An 11265-nucleotide genomic window follows, 5' to 3' on the forward strand; every position below is an offset into this window, starting at 1 on the left:
TTGGGTGAATTGAATACGGCTTTACAGTGAAAAGAAGCTTATGTTTCCAATTTTTTGCACTCCTGTTCAAGAGGGATGCCTTGAATAAAGGTGAAGTTCTAATAAGAAATCTTATGTTATTTGACAAGTAAAATATTTTCATCACATGTGCACGTAGAACCTAAAAATGTATGCAACTCCTTATTATACCATTGATATACAAGCTACCTTATATTACTTAGTAAATTAGGTGTCTTTTTTTTTTTGGATAGTTGGGTTGGGTGATAAGAGGAGAGGGATTGTAAGTATGAGGATTTGTATTCAAAAAAAAAAAGCTGTCATTTACGTGTCTTAACCAATGTTGCGGGGACACTCGTTAGAAAAATTCTTTTTATAAATAAAAGAATTAAAAAAATGAAAAATTATTTTGACACTGCATGATGCATTCTCGTTTTTTCTTTACTTAAAGAATGTAAATGTTTGCAATCATTACTACATCAGAGTTTAATTTAAAAAAAAAAAAAGAAGAGTAGTGACTAAAATATAATTTTGAAAAGGATGGAAGAAGTCTAGGAACTAGAAGCAAATAAAATGCAATTAATGTTATTGGCAACTTGGCATATGAGGAAGTTATGAAGGAAAGAATAGGTGGTCTCACAAAATTAATTAGACATATGAAGAAGTTATGAAGAAAATAATAGATGGTCCCATAAGATTCTATCCCACTTTTTTATAAATATTTGCAATCACTTGTGTGTTTTCTGTTTTTTAAGTTAAGTGGATGTATATGGATGACATGGATAATTCATTTAAATCCACCAACATAATTGGATTTAAATGGTTGTCCATTTAAAACCATTGAATTTATATGGATCATCCAAACCCATTTAAGGTTGGTTTATATGGATGGATTGGTGGATATGAATCCATTTTGCCACTTCTAGTTAGTATTATATTCATGGACAATGTATACACTATCACGGTTTGATGCACCATACATATGCAAAATTTGAGTTTCAAATTTAAATTCGAATTATGTATCATGCATCCGGTAATAAAAGTGTATACACTATCAATGTATAAAAAATTAATTTTAGACATAAATATCAAATTTTTAAAATTAAAAAAGTAGGTCATCGTTTAATTTATTTCTGTCACTAAATCGTATTGTAGCTTAGTATAAAATTTTTTCTATATTTATCAAGTCAATAATGATTATGGTTAGCATCAAAGTCTCAATGAGTTATTAAGTCAACAATCTAAGCAAGTAACTAGAAAGGAAAGTTTTTAGACAAAATGTGGCGCCCCACATCTCCCTAAGGCGGACCAAAGGGTATCCGCGGACGCCTGCCCAGCTCACGCCAGGACTCGAGCAAATCCATTCAATTTAAAATCGAACTAAACACTTCGACGAGAGCAACATGAATACAATAATGCGGAAGCGTTCAAGCTTAATAAGTCACTTAATGTATATCCAGTACATCGGGTAATCATGAAACGACTTAAATTCAAAGTACACATCAGGGCCCAAACTTTTCAAGTTTACAATTTCCAAAAGTACAACCCAAACCAGGGCCTAGTCAAAATACATAACAGGAGTCTTAACAAAATTACAACGGATAATTTCTCCATATTTCTCCAAGAGTCGGTCCTGTTAAGGAAAACAAAACTATAGGGTGAGCTAAACGCTCGTGAGGCCAAGAACACACATGCAAGCACTTAGTCAAATAACAATCCCAAATTTAATAAACAAAGCCATGTCCTTTCAATAATCAATCAATCAAACAGGAAAGTAATCAGAAACAATTCAAGGATATAGTAGCTCTCAGGAGCTAAGTTCCACTTGATCTGCCGTTGTCATTCGTATACCTTCCCGCATTGACCCTCCTGTCAACCGGGTCGGTATTTCCATTTCCGTAGATCACCACTTACTTCCCTCCGTCCACCGTACACCCCAAGGGCCCACAATGGCCAATATTGGGCGATACTCAACGAGTATGCCAAGCAAGACCTCTTATTAGGTCGAGCTTATTTGTATCTCATGGCTCGTCCAAATCCCCGACCAAGCCCATTGCTGGCTCGAGTCTAAGGACGGCCTATGAGTTTGGGCGTCCCCCATTCATTTGAAAGTCGAGGAGGTTCACTCCAACGACATAAGCATTCATGACATAACATTTCATTTCATTCATTCATTCAATACATTTCATTCATTCATTTGAAATCAGAACGAGTGCGATAAAGTACGCACCCGCCCTTATTTTTAAAACTTTCAACAAATCCCACAAATAAGCAAGTATCAAAATTCACACACTTGACACTCACCGAGCAATTCAATAAGAATTATTTTCCGGAAGTTCAAGTGTCCACGGTGAGATCCTCTTGAAGGTCTCCTTGCGCGCCTGGCAATTTAATAGTGGATAATTGTCGCGCCCCATTTTTTGATAAATAAATAAATGGTTTAAAAATGTATTTTTTTGTAATTGGAAAATGAATTGTGATTTAAAAGAAAAAATGGGTCTAAATGGGGTTTTGAAAATGCGACGATTTGACCCAAAATTATAGTTTAAAAAGGGTTTTTGAAATGAAGAACGGAGTCGCCACTTGGTAATGAGTTAAGGTGTACCAAGTCACCTAAAAATGAATTTTTTAAGAAAAATGAGAAAAAATTAGTAAGAAACCCCTTTTAAACAACTCCTAGTCCACGTAAACAAGGAAAAAGGTTCGGGAGTCACATTTGACAAAGGGGAAGGCAAGGATACAATCCAAGGCACCCCTTTGACCTAGCCAAGGCTAGTTGCGTGATTTAATCAAAGATTTTCTTGTTTTAACCAAAGAATTTATTACATTTGGATGTGCTACATGAAATGCAAAACCCTAGATTCTAAAATGTCTCTTGTAAGGTTTTTGGCCCCAACCACATGAATTGTGGCGGCCAATGAAAGAAAACCTTATAGAGGTCGATTAATGCAAATGATGATTCAAGTGCAAGTGTGCAAGTGTATAAAAAGGTGCATGTGTGCAATTGTATGGAAATCCAAGTGTTTGTGTGCAAGTGTATGAAATATAGTGATAAGTGTATATAGATCGTAATTAAGTGCAATTTTGTGAAGTAGAAACCAAAATTGAACAATAAGGAAAGGAAAAGAAATGAGGAAATGTGAATTGAAAAAGTGAGTAAGTGAAAAATTGAGAATGAATGAATCTAAAGGAATGCATCAGGTCGGGTATGGAAATGACTCCTAACTTTTTCGACTTCGATTTTCCCTTTGATTAGAAGGTAAAACTAGCGTGCTAAGGCTATCGAGTAGCCACACTCGCTCGTTTCCCTTATCGGAGGGGACACTCAAGCAAATGTACCCTAACTAGAGGAAAGGTTTAGAGGAGCATGCCAAATGATAAAAGTAAGGAAAATTACATGATATGTAGTGAACATGCAAATAATGCACTAATGAAAAGGAAATGGACCTATTGGGTCTAGCGTTGGACTAGCCCTCTATGAGTTCCTACTAGCTTTGGACTAGTGGAACGGAACAATGAACCACAGCTAGCGTTGGACTAGTGTGGGGGCGTGCATTCATCCATCACATTCATTCAAGGCTATGGAAAGCGAGTAGGCATATCAAAATTCATAAACACGTAGCACGTAACACTTAGCATGCTCGACTAGATGCAAGGCCCTAATAAAGCAAGTAACACGTAACACATAGGCATGCAACCAAACTAATGAACTTATTACATTCACTAACTAAAACAAAAGGGGAAGGGGAAAATGGACCAAATTGCTCGCCAAAACCCTATCTATTACAAGCCAAGAGGTGTACACATACCCCATTAAAAGAATAACTTCATGAAAATGAAAGTAAATGACATAAATGAAAGGAATTAAGGAAAGGCTAGGAAAGCAAAGTAGGCATGCAACTCACTTAGCACGTTGAGTCACATAAGAGAAAAAAAAGATAAAAGGAATTATACCGCCACCTTGAATTGATGCTCTAAATGGAGTGAAATCACTTATTTATCCTCCAAAATAAAAGAAATGGTCAAGGTACCAATTTATTTGAAGAGATTAAAGAAAATAGGCAAACACGAGCTCATTCGGTCATAAAGCCCATAAAGTCATGACTTAAGTGCAATTGACAAAGCATGGAATTTAATTGAAGCAAAGCAATCAATGAAATCGCAAAAAGTTAAAACTGCCAAGGACCAAATTGATGAAATTATTCAATTGGTTGGGTCATAGCAGCATTAGTTAGAAGCCAAGGGGTCAAAGTGCAAATTTCTGTAACTTATTCATGCAGAATGCATGCAAATGCTACGAAGTGTTTCTGCAACAAGAAGGTTGAAGCATCTACTGAGTTTCTCAAATGCAATTTCCCATCCATCCTAACACAAGTAATGGCTCCAATCAACTAAACCAAAGATCAAAGTGAGAAGATAACCACACATTTCTTCCACTTTTTAACTACCCAATTCTCATGTTTCAATGCAAAAATAGAGGTAAAGAGCATGCAAAAATCTGGAAAATGTTCTGCAATTTTCTTGCTGCAACTTTGCAGCTTATCGGCAAACCAGAAAAAACCGCAGCTTTCATCTTCTCAACACTAACACCACTTTGATCGACAAATCTTCTAACCAAAACATTAAAGCATGAATCTAACATCAACAAACAGGTAAATCAAATTCAAAGTGAGCTTTTGCAATTGATTGTGCAATCAAGTTTCAGCAAAAAAAAAAAAAAAAATGAAGCCTGCGGCCGTTTCCAATTTCCTGCTACAATTTTCAGGTTTGGTTTTTTTTACCATGGCTGGGCTTAATCCAATGGAAACTATCCATCCCAACATAACTACCATTCTATCAAACATCAAACCTCGATCATAAACAAGGAAATCACAGCATCCAACACTCAACCATACAAATTTCAAAGTCCAGGAAAACCATTCTGTACTGAAATCTTGGCTACAACATTCAGCCCAACTTACTTCAAAACGAAATATATACAAAACTGCTGTAACCTTTACAGCCCCAACTCATCTGAAGTTGACACAAAGACCTTGATAGCTTCGACCCACACATACAACCTCATCATTAAACACTTAGTCAAAATATTTAACTAGTAAAGGAATTCGAAATTTGGTGAGCAGCTGCAGAGCCGCCAGCCACGAGGAGAAGGCAGCAACATTTTGGTTTCTCACGTGAGTTTAACATACTAAGGGAATGATTTAATGTGCTAAAACCCATCATCAACATCGCAAGACATAAGAGAAACGCCAATCAGGGAAACATTTGAAATCCAAACACGATGAAAGTCATAAAGCCGAAAGTCTTTTTCACAATTTTCGGGTTTTGTCCATTCGAACACCAAGATAAGTTGTAAACATTTGGCAGCAACTCATGGATTTGTTAGACAGCCACTATAGAAAATCCTAAACCCATGTACTTAATCAGATTCATCTCATGGATTTCTACTGAATCAGTCCTTAGCAAATGAGCAAAACAGCAGAATCATAGAACCAGCAAGCTTGACTCAATTATTGAAACAAAACGATTCAAAACTGATGGCTTTGTCTTTCGTAAGAACATGTTAAAATCCACCAAATAACCAACATTTACCTGAGAATGCTATCCCGGTTGAGCGACCTTGAAATCTGCCCAGCAGCGCATACGGGCTCCCAAAACCGTGATCAAGAACCTCTTCTACAAAGGTTGCTGCTTCGCCGAGCCGTCCTCTTGCTCCTGTTCTTAGCTTCACGAACTTTCCTCCAAATTTTCCAGATTTCCTTTGTCCAAGACTCTCTCTTTTTCTGTTTTCTTCTCCCTGTAACCTCCCCTTGCTCTCACAGCCGAAACCCATCGCAATCTTCTTCTCTCGCTTCTTTTGGTTCTTTCCCTGGCTTTCTCCCTACTGCCCAGGTTCCGCAGCCACCATCCTCTCCTTAGCCGTTGTTTTTCTCTTTAGCTACTTTCCTTTCGCCCCTAGAACCCCAGTTGTTCTACCTCATACAACCCTCAAATCTTAGCATAACCACTCTTTACTGCTCTTTGGGCTTGAGATTGCAGCTGACACTCGCAAGAAATTCCACTCGCTCCACCAGACGTCGAAGGAGATGAAGTTGCAGATTTCGGTGGAGCATACGCGAGCCAGAGATTCTAGCCTTTCCTTGTCGTTGCTTCTCAATCTCACTCAGCCTTCCCTTTTTGTTTTCACTTTTTTCTTCACAGAGCTCTCGGTTCTCTCCCTGCCGTCCTCCTCAGTCTTTCCTCTGTTTTCTGTTTCCTTTTTCCGTTTTTTCACTCCCCCTCTCGATTGTCCTCTCTTTTGGCTGCTGCTCTATCGTCCCTTTGATGTTTTTTCTCCCCCTCTTGTTTTAGCCGTCCAGAAAAACTCCCCCCTTGCGGCTGGCTTTCTCCTTTTCTTTTTATACCAGAAACCTCACAACCCTAAACACTCCCAGCCATCTTCTGTATTTGCAGCCCAAGGAGCCGTCCCAAACTTTCCTTGCAAGCTGCTACAAATGCAGCTTGCCGCGGCTATCCCTTTTTTTTTTTTTTTTATAAAGTAATTTAACAAAAATGATAATAAAAACTAAGTAATAATAATAAAATAAATAAATAAAAAAAAAAACAATAAACAAACTAAAACAACAAAATTGCCATTTTCAATCTTTTTCAGAAATCATTGAATTTAAATTACAAACGACTAAATCATATTTTTTGAATGTTTTTTTCTTTTCTTCTCTTTTTTTTCAAGAAATTCTATGTTAAAACTTAAAAATAAAAATAAAAATAAAACTAGAAACTAAAAACTAAAAAACGAACAAAGCTAACACGGCAAATAAAAAGCTAAAAATAAACGGTAAATGAAATTACACCAAAATTTGGTGTCTACAGTTTGCCCCTCTTTGTCTGAGTTTTGGAAAAACTTGAGACAAAGAAGTAGATACCAAATACTTACCTGCTTCATTCGGTGGCAAACGTCACGAACGGGGGACGTTTTAGAAATAAGGGCTGACCCCTTTTGACAAAACTTTTAAAATGGAATTGACTTAGACAGGAGATTTAAAGCGGGATTGATCCGAACGAAATTTAAGGACGGGACTGGCCCAAACAGGAACTTAAAGCGGGACTGACCCGAACAGGAATTTAAAACGGGACTGACCCGAACATGGATTGAAAACGGGACTGACCCGGACAGGAATGTAAATGGGATAGACCCACGGGATAGACCCAAACAGAAATTTAAATGGGATAGACCCAAACAGAAAATTTAAATCGGGGAGTGCTCACTAATGGGACTGACCCACGGCTAGTGGCAGACGAAAATGGAATGCGCACTAGTGGGACTGATCCAACGGCTAGTGGCATAGAAATGAAATGCTCACTGGCGGGACTAACCTCACGCTCCAGTGGCTGTGAAAATGAAATGTTTGACAATCGGACAGTGAGATTAAACCCGAGCCTGCCATGATGAATTTGATTTGATTTTTTTGATTTTTTGATTTTTTGATTTTTTGATTTTTTGATTTTTTGATTTTTTGATTTTTTGATTTTTTGATTAATGATTTGATTTTTTTTTTTTCCTGACTGAGAGAGACTTGTCGAAATAATTTGCCCCAGTGTGATGAATTGGTCAGTGGGATTAAACCTGAGCCTGCCTTTCATTTGGTCAGCGGGATTAGACCCGGTCCTGCCATTCCTTTGGTTAGCGGGATTATACCCGGTCCTGCCATTCATTGGCGGGATGAAACCCGGTCCCAATTTGATAAAAGCGGTCAGCGGGATTAAACCCGGTCCTGCCGTGATTGGCGGGATGAAACCCGGTCCCAATTTGATAAAAGCGGTCAGCGGGATAAAACCCGGTCCTACCGTGATTGGCGGGATGAAACCCGGTCCCAATTTGATAAAAGCGGTCAGCGGGATTAAACCCGGTCCTGCCGTGATTGGCGGGATGAAACCCGGTCCCAATTTGATAAAAGCGGTCAGCGGGATAAAATCCGGTCCTGCCGAGATTGGCGGGATGAAACCCGGTCCCAATTTGATAAAAGCGGTCAGCGGGATAAAACCCGGTCCTGCCGAGATAAGCGGTCAGCGGGATAAAACCCGGTCCTGCCGTGATAAGCGGTCAGCGGGATAAAACCCGGTCCTACCGAAATAAGCGGTCAGCGGGATAAGACCCGGTCCTGCCGAGATTGGCGGGATGAAACCCGGTCCCAATTTGATAAAAGCGGTCAGCGGGATAAAACCCGGTCCTGCCGTGATAAGCGGTCAGCGGGATAAGACCCGGTCCTGCCGAAATAAGCGGTCAGCGGGATAAAACCCGGTCCTGCCGAAATAAACGGTCAACGGGATAAGACCCGGTCCTGCCGAGGTAAGCGGTCAGCGGGATAAGAGCGGTCAGCGGGATAAGACCCGGTCCTGCCGAAATAAGCGGTCAGCGGGATAAAACCCGGTCCTGCCGAGGTTGGCGGGATAAAACCCGGTCCCAACGTGCTTTTGCGAATGGTCAGTGGGATAAAACCCAATCCTGCCATCCAATTGGTCAAGAAATTGAATTTGATTTGCTAAGAAACAAGCAATTAAATTTGATTTTCCAAGAAACAAGAATTTGAAATTGATTTTTGACTTTTGAAATTTTTGAATTTTTCTGATTTTTGTAAGAATCTTTTTCAAAAATAATTTGCCCCAGTGTAGGGCCCTTTTCCCTTCTTTTTCTCTTTCTTCGGCATCGACCTTCCACATCACCAGATGCTCTTTCGTCGATTTCAACAATGAATATCTGCACATGGGGCTTACCAAAATATGACATGCATTCACATTTACATGAAAAGAGCAGCGTGATTGATTTGAAAGATGCATTATTTGATTCTTGGGCGAAATCCTCAATTGGACTAACAAAAATATTTGCCCCTGTGTGGGCTTGTTTTCACGAAATCTCATAACAAAAATTTGCCCCAGTATGGGCCATTTAATTGCAAAAACTTGTCTGGATGACTTTCCATTTATTTGAATACTGTAAGAAACTATGTTTCCTAAAAGAAAATTTCATGATGATTTTCTTGAAATAAAATCAGATCACAGAAGATTTCTTCCTCACATTGGCATTGGTGTTTTGGGTAATGGGTCACAATTTCTGGTTGGCTCATCTTTTCAGGACCAATCAAGTGACTTTATTTTTGAAATGGCTAAGGAAATGGGAGGTCAGAATCTGTCTAATTTTTTTTTTTTTTTTTCAATTGTATCTAATCCATTCAATGTCACATCTTAGTGAAAGCAAATAGTTTGTCCATTCTTATTTCTTAAGAAAATTTAGTCAACTACCAACTTTTTAAGCTTGTAACGTGTGGGCAGAAACGATAGCTAAACATGTAGAAAACAGGTTATAGCCTCATGATCACAAATGATTTGATGAATTTCTTATAAGCATGATCCTCATTTTGGATTGTCATGAAAGAATAAGTCAACGATGGACTTTATTAGCTTGTAATTTGGCTTGAAAACGATAGCTAAAGAATAAAACTTTCAAGGACATTGCACCAAAGATCGCATTTTTTCAAAATTGCCCCTATTCTGAACTCAAAGATCTCAGAATTTGTTTGGATTTTCTCATCATTCCCCAAGGACTTCAACGTCGAATTTTTCTGCATCTTCTTGCATTTACTTTTCTTGCTTTGCTTTTTTGCCTCTTTTCCTTTCCCTCAATTTGGTGGGTTTTCACATGGTGAGTAGCGTCATCCCCATACTCAAGCAATTCAGAAATACAGCTAAAATTTTCCGGCATCAGAAATTTTCTTGACAGGGCCATTGCAAAGAACAGAAGTCAGGACTTTCGGCTTTTGTAATGGGGTCTGGTGGGGTGTTTAGAAAAGTTAAGGCCTGAAGGCAGATTTCAAGAGTGGTTTGAAGAATCTGAGATCGCATTGTTGTGCCAATCCTATTTTAGGGCTAAATCAAAATTTTGCCCCAGTTTATGCACACTTGAGGCTTTTTCTCTTTCATTTTCTTTCTTCTTTTGATTCTTCGGCCTTCCGCCATTCTTGAACTTTCACAAAATTTGCCCCAGTTTATTTTTGAACTGAGGTTCTCTTTTCTTCTTTTGCTTTTGATTTTGTTGCATTATCACTTTTCACTTCTTAAAACTTTTTCTTTTCCAACTCAAACTTGCCCCAGTGTGGGGTTTGCAATTCTCAGGGGTTGCCAAACGAAATATTTTATTCTGAAGGCTCAAAAGGGATAACTAGGGATAGAATGCTTGATCGGAAAAGAAGAGGGCTTGACTTTTATTCCATTCCTTACAATAACTCTGAAAGGAAACCTTCATTAATGGGAAATTTCTTGCATGTATCTGAATTAATCGACTGAGGAAGACTCTTGCTCATTCATATCTATGAAACATAAGTGATCCGCCGGACAGAACTTGTCCTTTTTCCTCTTTCCTTTTTTTTTTTTCAAAATTGAAACCCAGGTAGAATCAAATTTCCCCAATTCGCGATTCCCTTTTCCTTTTTTTTTTTTTTCAAAATTCCCCAATCTCCTTCCCCAATGTGGGGTGCGATCATATGTGCACTCGAAAAGAACCACCAATTTTTTTAGCTCAAATGAGGATGCAAGGGATGATCAGTGTTTAGGTTGTAGAAATGACGGCCAAAGCATCATTCTTACACTTCATGACAATGCTCATTGAAAATCCATTCCCCTTTTTGATGTTTAAAAAAAATTCCAATATAGGGTAGTGATCATTAGGGCTCTTATTTGAAACGAAATTATTCTTTCAAAGGCTCAAATGGGAGAGCAAATGATAAAATGTGTATAGGTAGAGAAACGAATGCTCAAAGTATCATTCCAAATTTTCAAAACAAACAAGAATAATGCACATTTTTGCTTTCACTTAGATGTGAATTGAATCTGGTTAAACCAACGGGCGTTTTTCTAAGCAAAGATGGCCCTAATTTACAATTTATCAATCAATGTGACTGATTTTATTCTGGGGTTAAGTGAAGGAGAAAAGGTATCTCATTGGGCTTTTTGAGTGACCGTTCACCCTTTTCTGAGCACTCTTATTGTATAGCTCGGATCACCAACCTAGTGTACATGAGGATTTTAGAGAGCAGACACTTGTGAATTTTCAGGCTGGAGGTTGAAAAAATCTCAATTTGGTTTTATTTCTCAAAACTCATCATGAAATCCCCAATGAGTAAGAATAAAGGATGAAATGTACATAAATATACACAAAACAATAATTGTCCAAAAATTTTATTGCTGAAACAGTTTGAAACAAAATTTCTTATTCAA

Source organism: Coffea arabica, chromosome 4c (genome assembly GCF_036785885.1).
Source record: "Coffea arabica cultivar ET-39 chromosome 4c, Coffea Arabica ET-39 HiFi, whole genome shotgun sequence".
In the NCBI taxonomy this organism is placed as follows: domain Eukaryota; kingdom Viridiplantae; phylum Streptophyta; class Magnoliopsida; order Gentianales; family Rubiaceae; genus Coffea; species Coffea arabica.